This window comes from Abramis brama (assembly GCF_963993115.1).
Source record: "Abramis brama genome assembly, chromosome: 4".
In the NCBI taxonomy this organism is placed as follows: Eukaryota; Metazoa; Chordata; class Actinopteri; order Cypriniformes; family Leuciscidae; genus Abramis; species Abramis brama.
Genome location: NC_139966.1, coordinates 24,268,942 through 24,288,239, shown reverse-complemented (window position 1 = coordinate 24,288,239; position 19,298 = coordinate 24,268,942). Strand labels below are relative to the sequence as shown.

The window sequence follows — 19,298 nt, the reverse complement described above, 5'->3', positions numbered from 1 at the left end:
CGAAACCTGGCAGCAGGCATATAAGAAGGGGTTGTGACCACCGCGCGCAGAACCCGGTTTTCATTCCAAGTGGACATCCATATTCAACTACATTTCTGAGGTAAAGTACTTTTTACTTAACCGATGTAGGTAAATTACTTTTAAAACATACAAACCCCATACAAAGGTAAATGACACTTAAAACTTTGAAGAAAGTAAATAATAAAATCTAATTATAGCACATAGGCTACTATAGGCCCCTACTCAGGGTAACCAGATAAGTAAGTAAGATAAATAACGGCCGCTTTCACCTAATAAACATTTTTAATTGTCACAAAATGTATTAACTGTGTTTTCCAGTAAATGTACCACTACTTTTCACATAAACAATGGTTCTCTTACGAGAGTTCTCTCGTACTGCGTCTTAGCTAAGACGCTGCGGGAAAAGTCTCTTTTCACGAATATTGAAGCAAAAAATTATCCTTAATTTTAATATTTGTAAAACGCATTTGCAGCAGTATACAGCCATAGGCAAGACGGCTCGCTTGCTCATTGGCTGCTCTACGGCAAATGCATAAGCCTATCGAGCGCAGGCTGATGCAACATCAGACCAATGAGGCCACTTCCCGCTGACGCGGGCGTGGCCTAGCCCTATAAAGGTAGCTCGAAAAGGCTGACTCACTTGATTTTTCATCTCTTCAGCGAAGCTCACACATCGTTGGATCTCGATAAGAAGCAAGCGTCGTTTGAGTGTAAGCACCTCAGCGGGACGAGCCATCTGAAGTCGCTGGCCTTCGCCGCCTTCCACTGCCGTACCTGCTGCGCTTTCCGGCGCTCATATCCTTTTCCTCTGTTCTTGTGTGTGTGTGTGTGTGTGTGTTCGCCCCGCGACACACACTCGTAAAAGAGCTCGCGTCTTTTTAAAGATGCCTTCCTGCGGCTCATGTCGAGCCCCACTCAGCGAGGGAGACCGTCATGTGATCTGTGTCTCCTGTCTGGGTGAAGACCATGCAGCGCTCCCGCTCGCTGACGGCGGCTGCCCTCACTGCGAGCTGATGCCTATGGTGACTCTGAGGACTCGCCTGGCAGTATTCTCCGAGCCTGCACTCCCCGCCGCGTTGCCGCGCCGTAAAAAGCGCCGCTCCCAGCGGATCCCGGAACCCTCTACAACCCGACCGAGCTCGCCGGAGCGCCCGCCCGCTTCGCCGGCCTCGCCTGAATCACTTCCTGATGCTCAGCGCCCGCCGTCTGCCGCCGCTTCATCAGAGGAAGTCGATTTCAAAGCCGCGTCGGGGGATGAGGACACGTGCTCTCTGTTAGCTTCGGGCAGCGGCGATTGGTCGAGCTCTGAGGATCTCGCACTTGCTGCTCGTAAGCCTAACAGACGAGCTAACATCGAGAAGGAGTTGATGCGAGTGCTCACGCTGGCCGCGACGAGTCTCGGCCTCGAGTGATCTGCACCAGTACCTCCCTCTCAGACCCGGCTGGATGGTAGCTTTCTTCCGGGTGAGCGTACTTCTCCTGAGTCTAAGCCCGCCCCCTTTCTTCCTGAGCTTCATGAAGAAGTGGCAAAGGCCTGGAACGCTCCCTTCTCAGCACGAACACGTTCGTCTGTTTCACCAGCATTCTCCGCTCTGGATGATGCTAAAAACAGAGGCTACCAGTCACTTCCGCCGGTGGAACAGGCGATAGCGACGCACCTTTGCCCGCCCTCTGCTGGACGGCGGACGAAACCAGTGTTGCCATCCAAAGCCTGCCGCATGACGTCATCGCTGCTCGCGCGAATCTTTTCTGCTGCTGGGCAGGCTGCGTCTGCACTACACACCATGGCCACGCTGCAGATTTTCCAGGGAGATCTCCTCCGTAAACTGGACGAGATGGGACCTGATGCAATCTGCCTCGCGGATTTGAGGAGCGCTTCGGATCTCACCCTTCGCGCTACTAAGTCTGCCGCTCAGGCTATGGGACGAGTTATGGCTTCCGCCACTGTGGCTGAAAGACATCTTTGGCTGACGTTTTCAGACATGGCCGAGTCTGAGCGCACCGCGTTCCTCGACGCCCCGCTGAATCCCGCTGGCCTCTTCGGATCCTCTGTCAATGAGTTCATAGAGAGATTCGCAGAGGACCAGAAAGCGTCGCAAGCCTTTAAGCACTTCCTGCCGAAGCGCTCCAGTTCTGCAGCGAGTCGTGCTAAGCCGACCCAGCGGAGCTCTCAGCCACAGCCCCCTCCTCCCCCTCCTCCCCTCCTCCATCACGACAGCAACGCAGCGCGAGACCCCGCTCTCGCTCTACCAGCCGTCGCCCCGCGCCGCGTGGACCACGACAGAGGATTGTGGTGAAACCGGAAGCCCCGAACACATCCTAGCATGCCTAGGAAAGCGCCGGTGTACGAGTCCCGCTGCGGCCGGGCTCCCACCCAAGCGCGCCGCTGTTTCAGTTCCAGGAATTGCGACTGTCTCAGCGTCTTATGCAACGCGCAAGCCTGTACAGTTGCCCGCTTGCCTGCACACAAAAGCCGTTTTTACGGCTACCCAGATATATCCCGAAAAGAGTGTATTTTCTGGTGTCCCAGCCACGGCCGATGGTGCTATAAATGTAATGCTGATGCCCACTATTCAGTGCCCATCCATACATACAAGCACAGCCCTTCACACAGGGCTCGCGCCCATAAAATCGACTCAGGTCGATCGCGCGCACTACATAGTAAACGTGCCCACTCCTCAGTGCACACAAACACTATGTCACACACGTCTTGCGGTTTCTGTAAAAACGAAACCCGTGCACGTTCGTTCTGCTCAGACAGACAACGCGCCAAAAGCAGTAAAGGTGCGCACTTCCAGCCCACACTTACTCACAGACGATACGAGTCCCACGGGACTCGCTCAGCCCTCCCTCACTCGGCTAAGCGCCGTAGCGGGGTCGAGGACGAGCGCTCTGCCCGCTGTCATCAGCGCGCCCCACGCCTCGAATGCAACAGACATAACGCCTGTGTTACAGCACACCGAAGCGCTCTCGTTGCCCAGTCAACAGAGTGCGCTTCGCATCCAACCCTTAGCCATTCATGCAGATGCATGGGCAGCGCTTCCAGGGGTTTCGGGATGGGTGCTAGGCATTATAAAGAGAGGCTACTCGCTACAGTTTTATCGACGCCCTCCCCGCTTTACGGCGCGTGTCTAAACTACGGTGAATTCGGAAGTAGCACACCTACTCCGAGCCGAAATTTCAAAACTGATGAGCAAAGGGGCTGTAGAGCCTGTATCTCATGCTCAAAGCGAACGGGGGCTGTACAGCAGATACTTTCTGGTTCCCAAGAAAGACGGGGGCTTCAGACCCATACTGGATCTGAGACAGCTGAACAAAGCATTAGTGAAACGCAGTTTCAGAATGCTTACGACCAGGAAAATCCTCGCGCATATTCGCAGAGGAGACTGGTTCATGTCAATAGATCTGAAGGACGCATATTTTCAAATACAGATACGCCACGCACGTCACAGGCAATACTTGAGATTCGCCTTCGACGGCCAGACATACCAGTATACAGTCCTGCCATTCGGCCTGTCCCTGGCACCTCGCACATTTACGAAGTGCATGGACGCAGCGCTCGCCCCTCTCAGACTCAGAGGCATGCGAGTGCTGAACTATTTGGACGACTGGCTGATTCTGGCTCAATCACGATCAGAGCTCGTGGAACACAGGACCATGTTACTCGATCACCTCGAGAAACTTGGTCTCAGAGTCAACTGGACGAAGAGTTCACTGAACCCCAGTCAAACGATTTCGTTTTTGGGCATAGTTCTGGACTCACAGTCTATGACGGCGCGGCTGTCGTCACAGCGCGCGCTCGGCATTCAGCGCGCAGCGAGATCTCTCCGCTGCGGCGCGTCCTTCCCGCTCAAGGCGTTTCAGAAGATGCTAGGTCTCATGGCCTCAGCATCACCAGTTCTTCAGCTGGGCCTGCTCCGCATGCGCCCCCTGCAGTTCTGGCTGAAAGCGCGGGTACCGCGCAGAGCGTGGACTTCTGGTCGGCTGCGCCTCAAGGTCAACCAGAGCTGTGTTACAGCTCTAGAACCTTGGACAGCGAACGGCTGGTACCAAGCAGGTGCAAGCCTGGGGACTTCCTCGAGAGTGAGAGTGGTGTCGACGGACGCCTCCACCTCGGGATGGGGAGCGCTGCTCGAGGGCAGACCGTTATGTGGCCTGTGGTCAGAACGAGAAAAGCTCCGACATATCAACTGTCTGGAAATGCTGGCAGTGGAAAACGCGCTGATGCGTTTTCGTCCCCATATCAAGGACCATCACGTCCTAGTCCGTTCGGACAACATGTCTGTGGTGTCCTACATAAATCACCAGGGCGGTCTCAGATCCCGAGATCTGTACAGGTTGGCGGAACGCCTCCTGGTAATGGGCTCAGCACAACTTGCGCTCGCTGAAAGCAGCTCATGTGCCTGGGCTACAGAATTTGGGTCCAGACAGACTGTCCAGGAACAACATTCCCGCGGGCGAATGGTCTCTACACCCACAAACAGTCCAGCTGCTGTGGGAGAGATTTGGCAGAGCGGAAGTGGACCTCTTCGCGTCCAGCGAAAACGCTCACTGCCCCGCGTTCTTTTCCAAGAACGAAAGCGCGCTGTCCCAGAGGTGGCCGCGCTGCCCGCTCTATGCCTTTCCCCCCGTCTCCCTCCTTCCAGAGGTGATAGAACGGGTGAGGGAAACGAAATGCTCAGTGCTGCTTGTAGCACCACTCTGGAGGAACCAACCTTGGTTTCCAGAGCTGATGCAGTTAGCAGACACTGCCCCATGGCCGGTGCCATTGAGAAGGGACCTTCTCTCGCAGGCCAGGGGCTCGATTTGGCACCCTCAACCGGAGTTGTGGTCCCTACACGTGTGGGCTCTCAACGGTTACCCGCTGATTTTTCAGTAGGAGTGCTAAATACTATCACTCAGGCTAGAGCACCGTCGACTCGACAGCTCTATGCCTCAAAGTGGTCGGTATTCTCCAGCTGGTGTATGGCTCGGGGATGTTCACCCCTCGACTGTGAGGTGACGGAGGTTCTCTCCTTCCTTCAAGAGCTGTTGGATAAGGGCAGAGCCCCATCCACGCTCAAAGTATATGTGGCGCCTATCGCAGCGTTCGCTGAGACAACGCTCGGTCAGTCGATAGGAAGGAACGATTTGGTCATCCGCTTCCTCAGGGGAGCTAGGAGACTGAACCCTCCCAGACCCCCGTCGGTTCCTGTATGGGACCTCTCTACGGTTCTGGAGGCCATGAAAGGTTCCCCTTTCGAGCCCATCCAGACGATTAGCCTCAGACATCTGTCATTTAAGACAGTGTTCTTGCTGGCTCTTGCTTCAGTGAAGCGCATAGGTGACCTGCACGCGCTCTCAGTGAGCCCGTCGTGTCTGGAGTTTGGGCCTAGTGACTCGAGAGTCATACTCAAACCTAGGCACGGTTATGTGCCAAAATCCCTCAACACACCGTTTCGGGCTCAGGTTATATCCCTGTCTGCCCTGCCGGTGTTAGAAGAGGAAGGAGACTTGAGCTCTCTTTGCCCTGTCAGGGCTCTAAGAGCCTATGTGTCTCGCTCTGCTGTCTTCAGACAGACTGAGCAACTGTTTGTCTCGTTCAGTGGACGTTCCAAGGGAATGGCTGTTTCGAAACAAAGCCTATCCAGATGGATAGTTGACGCCATAGCGTTAGCATACACCTCCAGAGGTCTTCAGTGCCCACTGGGTGTCAGAGCGCACTCCACGAGAGGCGTTGCCTCGTCGTGGGCCTGGTCTAGTGGGATATCCTTACAGGATATATGTATGGCGGCAGGCTGGGCCTCGCCGTCTACATTTATCAGGTTTTATAACCTTGAGGTTCCCGCCTTGCAGGCTAAGCTGTTATCGGTGTAATTGAACACTGAGAATACAAGCGCAGTGCGTTACTACTATCTTACGGGCAGTATTACGTAAGACCCATATTCCCACATTAGTCAAGGTTGCCTTGTCTAAGTGATGTCATAATATTGCGTCTGCGGACACAGCTATATATCGGAACGGAGAGTTCCTCCTCCTGTTCTAGGACTCTCTGTGAGTCCCTCTGGTGATTGTGCACTGTAAATCCTGGGTTTCGCCTCCAGGTTTATGGTTGTTAATCCCTGCACGCACGGCGTCTTACATTGGGTTCCCGCAGCGTCTTAGCTAAGACGCAGTACGAGAGAACTCTCGTAAGAGAACGTACTCGGTTACTAACGTAACCTCGGTTCTCTCTAGTAGAGGGAACGAGTACTGCGTTCCTTGCCGTGCGTACGATTCACTTTGGTTCGCTTCTTCGATGAAATAAATCAAGTGAGTCAGCCTTTTCGAGCTACCTTTATAGGGCTAGGCCACGCCCGCGTCGGCGGGAAGTGGCCTTATTGGTCTGATGTTGCATCAGCCTGCGCTCGATAGGCTTATGCATTTGCCGTAGAGCAGCCAATGAGCAAGCGAGCCGTCTTGCCTATGGCTGTATACTGCTGCAAATGCGTTTTACAAATATTAAAATTAAGGATAATTTTTTGCTTCAATATTCGTGAAAAGAGACTTTTCCCGCAGCGTCTTAGCTAAGACGCAGTACTCGTTTTTTTTTATTTGATTTGATTTATTTCAACAATAATCATAAACTTATACAATTATGCCAGAGGCAGTTCATATACATTGAATACAATTTGTTGAGGATAAAATACACAAAAAAGCCACAGGCTTAATCTTAGGCTTCCCTCTACTAGAGAGAACCGAGGTTACGTTAGTAACCGAGTACGTTTTCCGGTTGTTTTCCCGTCCGCTATAATTAAATACGTTAAATGCCGTTACGTCTGTGACGTCATTTGGGATAGAGAAAATCCGCTCATATTGAAATGAACTTTTTTGAGTTTTTTTTTTTTGTCTGTGATGTTATCGTTACTGTAAAATAAATAAATTATACAATTATTAATAATACTATCTTTACTTTGTATGGAAAGCACGTTATTGTGGCTTGGCTGCGAGCGCGTGAGCGCTGGTGGTGTACGCGCAGCGCTCACGCACTTGCAGCCAAGCCTATGAGAGCGAGAGACGTGCATGGCTTATAAAGATGAGGTCAGATTTGCCATCCGTCTGTCTGTCATATTATTAATACCACTACATCTAATAATATTTATAAATATAAACATCGTTAAATAAATATTGTTTTATTAATAACAATAATTATTATTGTATTTTATTAATAATACATTAATAATAATAATATTTTATTTTATTTAATATTATTCTTTTCTTTTTTTTCAGTATATATTGCAGTCTGATTATTGTAAGTGATAAATCTAGCAGTCATCCAGATTAGTCTTTTTGATAACACGGTGACAATAATAATTTAAATAAAATAAAATATTATTATTGCATTAATTCGTACAGATATCTCTCTCTCATATTCAGACATGTTTCTTCTTTCTCTTCCCTTCCTTGTGTCAACAGCAGCTACAACACCCCAAAGGCTCTTTTAAGAGCCCTAGCACACAGCGACTTTGTATTTTGTAAGTATGTTTTGAATGCCTACCAGATATTTAAGTTATAAGTCAGATATTGGCCTGGAGACTCATATAGATTTCATGATTCAATTTGATTCACAAGCTCATGCAGTTTCTGATCTCTTTTTCGATTCATGATACAAATGCATTCACCTAAACCAACCCAATGATTATCTTTTTTCATTTATTAGATTTTACATCGTTCCTCCTGCCCTCCTCCATTATCATACATCAGAGTCACCAGTAATGCCTTTACAAATTAAACGGATATCTTAGAAAACAATCTACTGTAGCATTATTTCCAATTTAAAATGTTCACAATGATCATTAATGAATAAACAATCCATGTCAATTCATACAGTATGCAGTGTCTGACTACTAATGTTTTTGTTTTTTTAAACTTTGTTTATGTGTCATCAGCAGCACCCCAACTCTCAACGACTGTCAACCCAACGACTCTTTTGGCATCTTTGGCTTTTTTTCTTGTGAGTATATTTTTTGACTGAGTATCAGATATTTTTAGTATTTGTATTTAGTTCAAACAGATACATCATGCAGCAATGATAATTTGTCTTAAGGATTTAAATAACTTGTTTTTTATTATTATATTATACAATTTTATATACATATTCATTTTTTTTCATTCAAAAATTAATTAATTTAATTAATTAGCAATAAATCATATTGATGTTTATTTTATTTACTGATTTTTAAACAAATATTTGCAATAGGCTTGCCACGATATAATACCGGTTATGAGGAACAAAATCGACAGAGATGGGAGCAAGTAACGCATGTTAAAGTCAAAACAAAAGTCCTTACTATCAAGTCTCAAGTCCCAGTGTACAAAAAATGCAGTTCCTGCTAAGGATCAAGTCAAGTCACAGTACCAAGTTTGCGGGCACTTCCGAGCTTGTGTTTGTTTATATTATTTAATGTGCTTATTTTGCTTGCAATTTTGCAAATGAAAGGTTTGTTGTATTCTTCATACAGCACTAAATAAGTGTCTTTATACAAATAAAATAATGTATATTGTGGGAAATACACTTGTCCCTTCATTTTATGTCTAAACGTCTGGAAACTTGACCTATGTCTTCAATATTGGGATATAAAAAAGTTACATATTTAATTATAATCGTCACACGACTTTATCTGTAAACATGTTTTATTAAACTGTATTGTAAGTACCCTACATTAAAAATTTATTCAGGCTTTTGTTTGTCATTAAAAATAATGGAGACCGATTAAAAAAAGTTTTACAAGTGATTTCTTATACTTTTGCTCCATCTAATGGACAAAATGAGTACTATAGACTTAATACGGCTAATAGTTTGTAATTATAATTATTATAATATTGCTGTTAGCCCAAACAGAACAAAACAAGTTGAGATAAATAAAGATATTAAATATAAAAAATTAACAAAAAGATGATTGGCAGCATTTTTAATCTAATCTTTTGGATATATATCAGGTACAGTACATGCGTGTTTTTTCTCTAAAAAAAAGACAAACAAAGGAAAAAGGTTTGACATTAATTGCACTGAACTACACAATATTAACAATTATTTTTATCTATCTCTTATTTTTGTTTTTCAGGAGCATTTTCCAAAATCATCATTTTTATCAAACAATTACAATATACCTGTACATATAAATCTTTATATAACCAAATACATAATATATAATACTGACAATAACACACACATACCACAATGTCCTACTGGACTAAAAGGAGAAAGACTATGGCCAGTGTACAAGAGAAGGAAAGAGATATTTTAGATGAATACAAAACACAAACTGAAAACACTGAGGAATCTGTTCATGGTCACAAATGTCAAGACTCTGAAAGTATAGATCTCACATCTTCTTGTAATATAGTTTCCTCTCTTTTGTCCCCACATGAGAACTCATGTGATCTGGGAAAAAACACAGATGCTGATTTCTTCTGTGATTCTGACAATCTCTCTGATCCTGGTAGTATCCAATCAAATGAATCTGATAGCAGTAGCAACAATTCACTTAATCAGTTGCAAACTAAACTGCAAACATGGGCAGCATCTTTTTTCATCCCTCTAGTAGCTCTAACAGCACTATTGGCAATCCTAAGATCAGAATTTCCTGGTTTGCCCAAGGATGCAAGGACTCTTCTTGGTACACAGACAAAGGTACCCGTAGTAAAGATTTGCAATGGTGAATATTACCATTTTGGACTGGTAAATGGCTTGCAAAACATATTAGGTAGGATCTCCAATATTTCTGAAAATTTAAAAACTCTTGCTTTGCAGTTTAACATTGATGGCATCCCCCTGTTTAAAAGCTCCAGAACACAATTTTGGCCAATTCTTGCAACAGTTGACTGTGATGAAACACGATCTCCATTTGTAGTTGGTTTGTTCTGTGGCAATAGTAAACCGAGCTCACTCAGGGAGTATTTGAAAGATTTTATTGCCGAATTAAAAGTGGTTTTGCAAGAAGGCATTGTAAAGAATGATACTCATTTTAAAGTTGTTGTCTCCTCCTTTATTTGCGATGCCCCTGCACGAGCATTCATCAAAAATGTCAAGTCTCACAATGGCTATTTTGGTTGTGACAAATGTTCCCAGACTGGTAGTGTTGGGTCCGAGTCCACCATTGTCGAGTCCGAGTCGAGTCCAAGTCCTTAACAATCGAGTCCGAGTCCAAGTCCGAGTCCAAAGAGGGCCGAGTCGCACTTGAGTCCGAGTCCTTAACATCCGAGTCCGAGTCGAGTCCGGCCGAGTCCACAAAGATTTAAATAGTTTTAAATTGACCTTTCACAGAGACCCGCCCCTCTTACTGTCGCTACGTCTGACAAGCCTTTCTGCTCTCACTCCACATGTTCTCACACAGTGAAATATATATTGCGGAGCAAAGAGGACACTGACAATGCGCCAACAGACAAGACAAGGCTACTTCTGGTATGAAATAAAGTCTCAGCTTTCAAATTTTGTAATTTTTATGAAATTAAAACAATACACACCGTTTTGTGGTGCTTTAATATAGGCCTCAACTCAAGCAGCACATGAACTGATAATCTCTTCTAGTTATAGCACGAATTAAACATGAATGAACATCAGAACTGCAAAAAGAATTCAATACACAACATTTTTCAAGTTCAAGTCCAATGACTTTAATCTACTATCTGGTTTGGTTTGTTTGTCGGACAAAAATGGCAGGTATCTGCATTATCTGGTCAGATCGCATGTCAATCAAATTCTGGTGAAAGGTCTCAACACTGAGCTCTTAAATTAATATGTTAAACCTTACAAAATGATTCCAATGTATAGTTACAGTCATACGTTTACCTATCGTACATCTTTCAGATTCTGCAAGGTAATGCTCAAGAATATAACACGATGCATTAAGAGCCAGGAGTAAACTTTTGAGCAAGATGACGTTGATTTTTTTATTTTTATTTATTTTGATTATCTTATTTTGTTTTACATGCTAATATCTTATTTAGCCTCTAAATGGCAGGACTAAATTAATTAATGAATTTTTAAATAAAATAAGAGCAATTTACACCAATGATCCAGTTCAAAAATGTACACCCCCTGGCTCCTAATGGTTGCTTCCTTCTTGAGCATCACTAAATGTTTGCAGGGTTTGTAATAGTTGTGTATGAGTCCATCAGTTGTCTTCAGTGTGACAAGATGGATCTCACAATCATAGTCACTGCTAGTAAGGAGTCAAATATGCAGAAGATGCTGGAAAAGCAAAGAATGTGCAGGAGCTGGAGGATTTTTCCTCATGAACAACCATTAAAAAAAAATAAAGAATCAGGTAATGAAACACAATATTAAAATCAAGCCTATGTAATTTGTCTTGTATTTTTTCTTGTGGACTAGGCTATTAAACATCCATTATGTGAAAAAGATTTTTCAGGGCAGTAATAAATAGAAACAATGTTTTTATGATCATCCTCATTAAAAAATAAATAAATATTACATTTTGGAGATTCTGCAAGGTGTATGTAAACTTATGACTAAAGTGTAGGCTAAATCAATGTAACAAAAATCATAACATTATTAGACGCCAAAATATTGCTTTGGTTATCGCGTTCTCATGTTGCTATGGTTACTGTGTCAATCATCGCAATTTCATGACTCACAGGACTATAATTCTGCGGATTCTCTCCCACATTTAAATGCAGTTATCACTCTTTTTAATTTACAGTGTGAACGTAACCACTGGTCCTCTAGAAGTATGAAAAAATATATTATTTAGATTGTCAATAGCGCTCACTTTAAGCCATCACTTAGCCTACTTACCGCGTTCTGCACTCTCACTGAAACTCTCGTCATAAACACTGAAGTTGTCCGCACTGCACAGCGAATCTCTTATTTATATCGCGCCAAGACTTTGTTGTTTATGAGGAGATTTGCGAAAGGATAAAACTCGCGCTGATTCTGAACATACGTTTTGAGCGACTTCTCCGCATGGTGACTCAAAACGCCTCTGATTGGACACTGTGTTCATGCGCTTAATATACATATCTGTGATTGGCTACAATGCTCAACACTGACACAACACAATGTAAGCAGTTTCGTTTCGTTTTTGAATAATATTGTGTCCTTCAGTGCCCGGACTCGACTGTACTCGGCAAATTTTCCGAGTCTAAAATGTCCGAGTCCGTGTCAAGTCCGAGTACAAATTCATCCGAGTGCGTGACAAGTCCGAGTTCATTCAAAATTGGACTCGAGTCCGGACTCGAGTCCGAGTCCGAGTTCGAGTACCCCAACTCTACAGACTGGAGTATGGTGTAATAAAATGACATATCCTGAAACAGATGCTCCACTGCGTACTGACATGGATTATGAAATGATGACAAATGAAGAACACCATTTGAACAGTAGTTTAAGCCCTTTACACGAACTAGTAAAAATGGCAACCCAATTCCCGTTAGACTACATGCACACCTGCTGTCTTGGAGTAATGAGGAGGTTAATTCAAATGTGGATGAAAGGGAAAAAGCTTAGAACAAGGTTGTCATCACAGCGTATAGCAGAGATTTCTGACAGACTTGTTGCTCTCCGTTCTTTTATGCCTCAAGAGTTTGCCAGGAAACCTCGTTCTTTGACAGATGTGGATAGATGGAAGGCCACAGAGTTCCGCCAGTTCATGATATACACTGGTCCCGTTGTGTTAAAAGGATGTGTTGAATCTGCAATTTATGACAACTTTCTTCTCTTTTCTGTTGGCATGTTTCTGCTGCTTAGTCCCGGCCTCTCTGATTCAATGATTGAATTTGCTAAAAAGGCTCTGTTGTCATTTGTAACACATTACATCAGATTGTATGGCACAGACGAAGTAGTTTTCAATGTCCACCAGGTTATCCATCTTGCAGACGAGTATAAAGCATTCGGCCCTCTTGATAATATAGCGGCATTTCCATATGAGAATTACCTGGGTGAACTGAAACGATTGGTTAGAAAACCAGATCGTCCTTTACAGCAGGTTGTCAAAAGACTTTCAGAAATGCTTCCAAAAGAATCTCATCAATCTAATCTGTCATCAAGTTCAAAAGAGCTAAAAAAGGTGCATTTCTCAGATTTTGTTTTGTCACCCAAACAAGGAGACAACTGTATCAAAATCGACACAGACATAGCCATAATTAAGGATATAATCAAACAGAATGAAAGCGTTCATATAGTGTGTCAGAGGTTCCAAAACACAGAATCATTTTACACTTATCCATGCGACTCCTCTGCACTTGGATGTTATAGAGTCTCTGTCTTGCAAGAAAAGACTGAAATAGTACCTTTGTCCAGTGTAAAACACAACTACGTACTTCTTCCTGAAAATGATAATGGGTTTTTTGCAATACCCCTTCTCCCTTCTGTTTGTTCAGCAGAGTGAGCACAGATGTAGTGTCAGGCTTTTGGAAATTATTTTAAATTTAAATAAACATAAAATATTGAAAAAGTTGAAATAAATCCTATAGGGTTATAGGATTCTATCATCATTTACTCACTCTCATGTTGGTCAGGGGCTGTAGCGGTCACTGGATGCTGGTCAGGGGCTGTAGCCGACACTGGATGCTGGTCAGGGGCTGTAGCCGACACTGGATGCTGGTCAGGGGCTGGAGCCCCTGTAAAAAACCCACAGTAAATGATGAGCAGCTCAGCATAGTCTATATTTGGCCAGAGAAAACTGTATTCTTTTCTCAGGCATCCTTGAACGAACGGTTAATTTAACCCGTTTCGAAGTGTCCTTAACAGCAACATCATTGAAATCCACTAATTGAGAAAGTTCACAAAAGTCCGCCTTTATTGATTATCAAACATGACTGAATGAATTCAAAGCACACAATTGTATTACGCAAAACCCTGCTGTTAATTTAACTTGATCATAATTATTTCAGAAAGCCACATGATCTTTGAGACCAGTCCAGCTGTCTCAAGCCTCTATTCACTAGGTATGTGTTGCAATGTTATTCTTTAAAAAAATGTTTTGCCTCTTTTACATTGTATCACAGCTGTTATAATTGCACTTCCAGATCCACAAATCCTGTAATATCCTTTTAGAAATTTCTATCTGGATCGGTTGGGGGCCCTGTGTCTCACCTGGTTGCCCAATGACAGCAACATTACCCTGAAACATTGCTGAAACTCATTGCCCTGTGTATCATAACATTTAGGGCCCTATCTTGCACCCAGCGCAATTGACTTTGTACACTGACGCATGTATCATTCCTATTTTGCACCCGCGCAAAGCGCGCTTTTCCCTCCACAGAAGCACGTCGCTAAACTAGGGAATGAACTTGCGCTCCCTGGGCGGTTCAGCGCAAAAAAGGAGGCGTGTTCCGGCGCAAACGTTCCTTCATGCTATTTTGCAGGTTTAGAAAACAATTGCGCCACTAACCAGGAAAAAATAGTTTAAAGTCAGTGGCGCGTTGCGCATGTTATTCATATGCTATTTTAAGGGCCCATGCTTGGCCATAATCAATGTAGCGTGTGCACAACGCGCATACACTTTGATTCTCTCATCTACACAGAAGCAGCAGTTTTCATTTTTGCAAATCATACATTATTATGATAGATAGATAGATAGATAGATAGATAGACAATTTATTATAAAAGCATACATCTAGCTTACACATTTACCCAAATTATCATACACCTTTTTAACCGAAGTTAATTTGGGTGGGTTTCTCCATCCCCAACGTCCCTGACGAGAGCGTTGCTCTCCTTGGCTGTGAACCGCTCCTGGCGCGCGTCTGGCAAATCCGCCGTTATAATAGGAATCCGCTTTAGAACAAAGCGCGTCTGCTCTTAAAGGGAATGTGAGATGACGCTCTGATTGGTTTATTTCACGTTACGCCCAAACCACACCTATGAATAATGAAGCTACTTCAGACCAACCCATTTTAGATTTGCGCCTGGCGCAAGAGTCATTTATCCCGCTGGGAAAATAGCAACAGCGCCAAGACCCGCCCACAAAGTTACTTGCGCTTTGCGCTTTGACACTTGCGTTTCAGATCGTTAAAATAGGGCCCTTAGTGTCTTTTGCTCATATTTATTTCAGAGAGACACATGAACTACCCCACCTCTAATCCGACTACATCAGACATCACTTCAGCTGGTATATATTTCTGAAATGTAGTCTACTAAACATTGGTTGTCTTGTCTTTTTAACGCATGCATTTTATGTCTATAAATAAACTGCACATTTTTCTCAGAAAATCCACACAGGGTACACCAGGGCGGACACCAGGGATCACACCAAAACACGAACACCGAAGCACACCTGGACACACACTACGGCGGACACCAGGGATCACACCAAAACACGAACAACGGAGGACACCTGGGCACACACTACGGCGGACACCAGGGATCACACCAAAACACGAACAACGGAGGACACCTGGGCACACACTACGGCGGACACCAAGACGCAAACCACGGAGCACACCGGGGCACACTGACTGAACTGGTCAATGGTAATGATCAAAGCTATTTTTTCTATTTTGAAAACAGTTATTTGAAACTTTTTATTAGACCATGAAGTTTCCTATATGTTCTTTCTTAATTTTGGAAGACATTATTCTTTTAGGTGGGACTTACAGGCTAAATGTAGGCTACTTATTCACTATAAATGTTGACATCCATCCTAACTTTTCCTGCTGATATTTAATGTTAATGTCACTTTTTTTTTAAAGAGAGATACATGAACCACAACTCCAGTCCGACTGTCTCAGACATCTTTTCAGGTGATTCTTCAAACTGCTAACCTCTTTAAGACTAATTGTTTTACAGGTGAGTTTTAAGTGTATGAAAAAAACTGTTGTGTTGTTTTCTTCAGAAAATGCAAGTAGAGCACAACAAACACAGAATGAACATACCAACGGTAATAAATCAAAAACAAAAATTCCATTCCAATTTAAACAGTAAACCTGTTCTGCTGATGGTGGTTATTAATGAACTAGTAGAGTTTCTCTCTCTTAATACAAATAAAGTATTACTATATTTATTTACTTTATTTGTAGAGTTGTCTCCTTTCAAGAGGAATGTGTTAAAAGCTCTCCTGGAAATTAAGGCAGAGCTGAAAGAGCAGAGGGCAATGATCCAAAAATTACAGGGAGTCCCTCTACCTCAACCAGAAATAGGATGCAGCTTGGGTTTACCTTTACAGTCTCTTGAAGATTTTGATGCTTTGGAGAGGTTGGACGAGACAGAAAAAAACAGATTGGTAAATCTTGTAATGCAATTACACTTAACCTACGCTGTTTGGGAAATATGGAATTTGATTTAATATCCAGGTCTTGATAAGTATGGAAAAAAGAAAACAAAGATTATTGAAAATGTTTATGTTTCCAGACGATTGCCCATATTCAGTTTTCATTAAAACAGAAACCATTAGAGATGACTGTACTATATACCAAACATAATGCTGAAAATAATGCTGTAGAAACATTTACACTGATATGGTTACTGTAGACTTTGTCAGTTTGAACGAGTCAGGCCATTCTCTGTTGATCTCTCACCTATAGAACTTCACTGGATGTTTAAATTTTTTGGCACCAATCTGAGTAAATGCTAGAGACACTTGTCTGTAAAAATCCCAGGAAATCCCCAGAAATAGAAATACTCAAACTAGCATTTGACACCGGAAGCAATCATTTATGTTTGCAAAAAAACAAAACACACACGCACGCGCACACACACACACACACACACACACACACACACACACACACACACACACACAGTCTAGAGTCTGTGGATGGAAATACTTGGATGAGAGATTCACAGAGAATGGCAAAAAAAAATGGTAATTAATGTGAACACTGATCTCTTTTTTATTAGATTTGCCAGCTGTCACTTCTGTGGGTGGTCATAAACTGGAAGACACAGTAAGGAAAATGTTGAGCCACATTTTGACAAACAAACTGGCTTCATCATTTAACTGGGCAGGACGTGGACAAAAGAGGAGCTTCGAGACCTCAAATCTCTCGAAGATAATGTTCCGTAAGTAATAGACTAACTAATACTAAAAGAGCTTTTCACACTATCTTTGTTTAACAGTTTTGCCAAATCATTTAGGAAAGTCCCCTGCAGTCAATAATTGTATCTCTTAAAACTCATCTTTGATCACCAAAAAGAAAAGGCAAAAGTCAAAGCCCTATGCTGCAATGCGAGTTTAATTTTGTTCCTAATGTTTCAGGTGCATTGAGAAGTACAGCACAAGGTAAAGAGGCTTCCAAGGCAGACTTTTCTGAGGCAGTCAAAAAATGGTTGCGTTACGCTCCAGACAGAGATGGTGGCAGTGGCAGAAGATCATCTGTTATTTAATTGTTAATTTTTTTGTGTCAATCTAAATTAATTACAGTTATTATTATATAGTATATAGTATTGTTATATAGTTTAGGTAATAATTTGTGTATCTAATATCTGTAATAACTAATCTGTATAGGCCAACATGTTTCTCAATTGTTAAAATACTGATAAATTGTGTATACTTTGAGTTGTTAAATTAATTATAAGTATATTATATGTTTATTGAAATTATATTAAAAATATTATATGTAATATTACAGTATAACACTCTTGGCTTTTTACTGAAATATTTAAGGTTTAAACATTTTTAAATTACCCCAGGCTGTTTCAGTGAGAAAAGTTCTATAGGGTAAATAATCAACTAAATGAGGTAGGCTACAAATATAATGTTACATTGCTTGTAGTTATAATAATAGTTTGAACTATTATGCTAACAGATATTGTGGTCAACAATATATTTTATTTATTCATTTTATTTTATTTCTCTATAGGTCTATTTTGAGGTATTTGCCAGCAATGAGACTGACACCATACAGCAGAGTTATTCGTTCCACTTAAAGGTATTTATGCATGCATGTATTTCTATACTTGTTTACTTATTAATGCTAAATGGTTCAGGGGCTCAACAACTTTAGGCATGCAAGTTTTTTTTAAACAAAAATCTCATTTTAACCCACTACCTATTATACATGCATAGCAGCAAATATAAATAACGACAAAAGCAATAGCCTACTTTGTGTGAAAAAACAACAACTTTTCAACCGTTGTGGTTTAACTGACCGTTTTTTCTTTGTGAGGAAAAACTGGGTCTTTGTGCTTTGCAGGATTTATAGGTTGATTATATCTCGAAAGATCATCACTCACTTGACCAGTGGATTTGGATTTCAGCCGTGCAGGTTGTAGGAATAGACGAGATGGTGGAAGACAACTGAGAGTTCGTAGGAAGCGTCATAGGAAGCATAGGAACTCGAACTTGAGGTAGGCTATTCTAGACAAAACATACACGCTGATTGGTCGTTCTTAAATGAGCGCGGGCTGAATGAACCAATGACGCTTATCTATTTTTATTTTATTTGATATTCTCCAGCTGAATGTGATCTCCACATCAAGACATCAGATGCTGACCTGGAACTACAGATGTAGCCTACTACTGTACACACCACACCAACCTCTCTGCTTTTGCAGATGGCTTTTTACTATCATTTTAAGGTATTATAATAGCAAAACTGACCTGTGACAGGTTTTTTTTTTTTTTTTGGAATTGCAAACTTTTTTCTCTTTTTGTCTCCAACAACAAGTTACACCTTTTTGGACAAATTTTGCATATATAGATTGCTTGGAATACAAACAATATTGCATGTCCGATTGAAATGCGAAAAGATTTAGCAAGTGTGAACTGCAAAAAAAACAAAATCACATTAAATACGAATTTTACAAATCCGTTTGTGGTTCCTACTCGAATCGCATTTCTCAAAATCTTCTGAGTCTGACTGCTCTGGCCTTAGCTCTCTACGTGCAAGATTACGGAAATCCCCAAAATGCACTTAAATTAACACGCGAGAACATACGTGCTTAAGAGTCGCTGTCCATTTGCGAAGTGCTGAAAATGATATAATCGTATCCGTGAACGTTTAACCTAATAATCGTCATCAGATGTGTATTAGCAATCAAGACAAGTGTATAAAGCACTACATGATTTACTATTACTCCAGAGCACTCGTAGATCTACGATGATTTACGATGATTTTGCGAAAAAGACATATTAGTAATATTTATAAACATATTAAAGGATTAGTTCAGTTTCAAATAAAAAATTCCTGACAATTTACTCACCCCCATGTCATCCAAGATGTCCATGTCTTTCTTTCTTTTTTTTTTTTCTTTTTTTTTTTCTTTTTTTTATTGCAAGTTAAAACATTGTAGCTTATACAAGGTAAAAGATCAATGTCATATATACACATACAGAAGAGAGAGGAACATACATAACACC

The 19,298-nt window shown here is 42.3% G+C and overlaps 1 long non-coding RNA gene across 1 annotated transcript; it reads left to right on the top strand.

The window, feature by feature from the left end:
* The first annotated feature begins 16,818 nt into the window (after positions 1-16,818).
* Positions 16,819-18,466, top strand: LOC311081889. Its single transcript, XR_014606046.1, has 4 exons — positions 16,819-16,999; positions 17,800-17,868; positions 18,133-18,286; positions 18,396-18,466. It is a non-coding gene; the product is annotated as an uncharacterized lncRNA (long non-coding RNA).
* Positions 18,467-19,298: the final 832 nt, after the last annotated feature.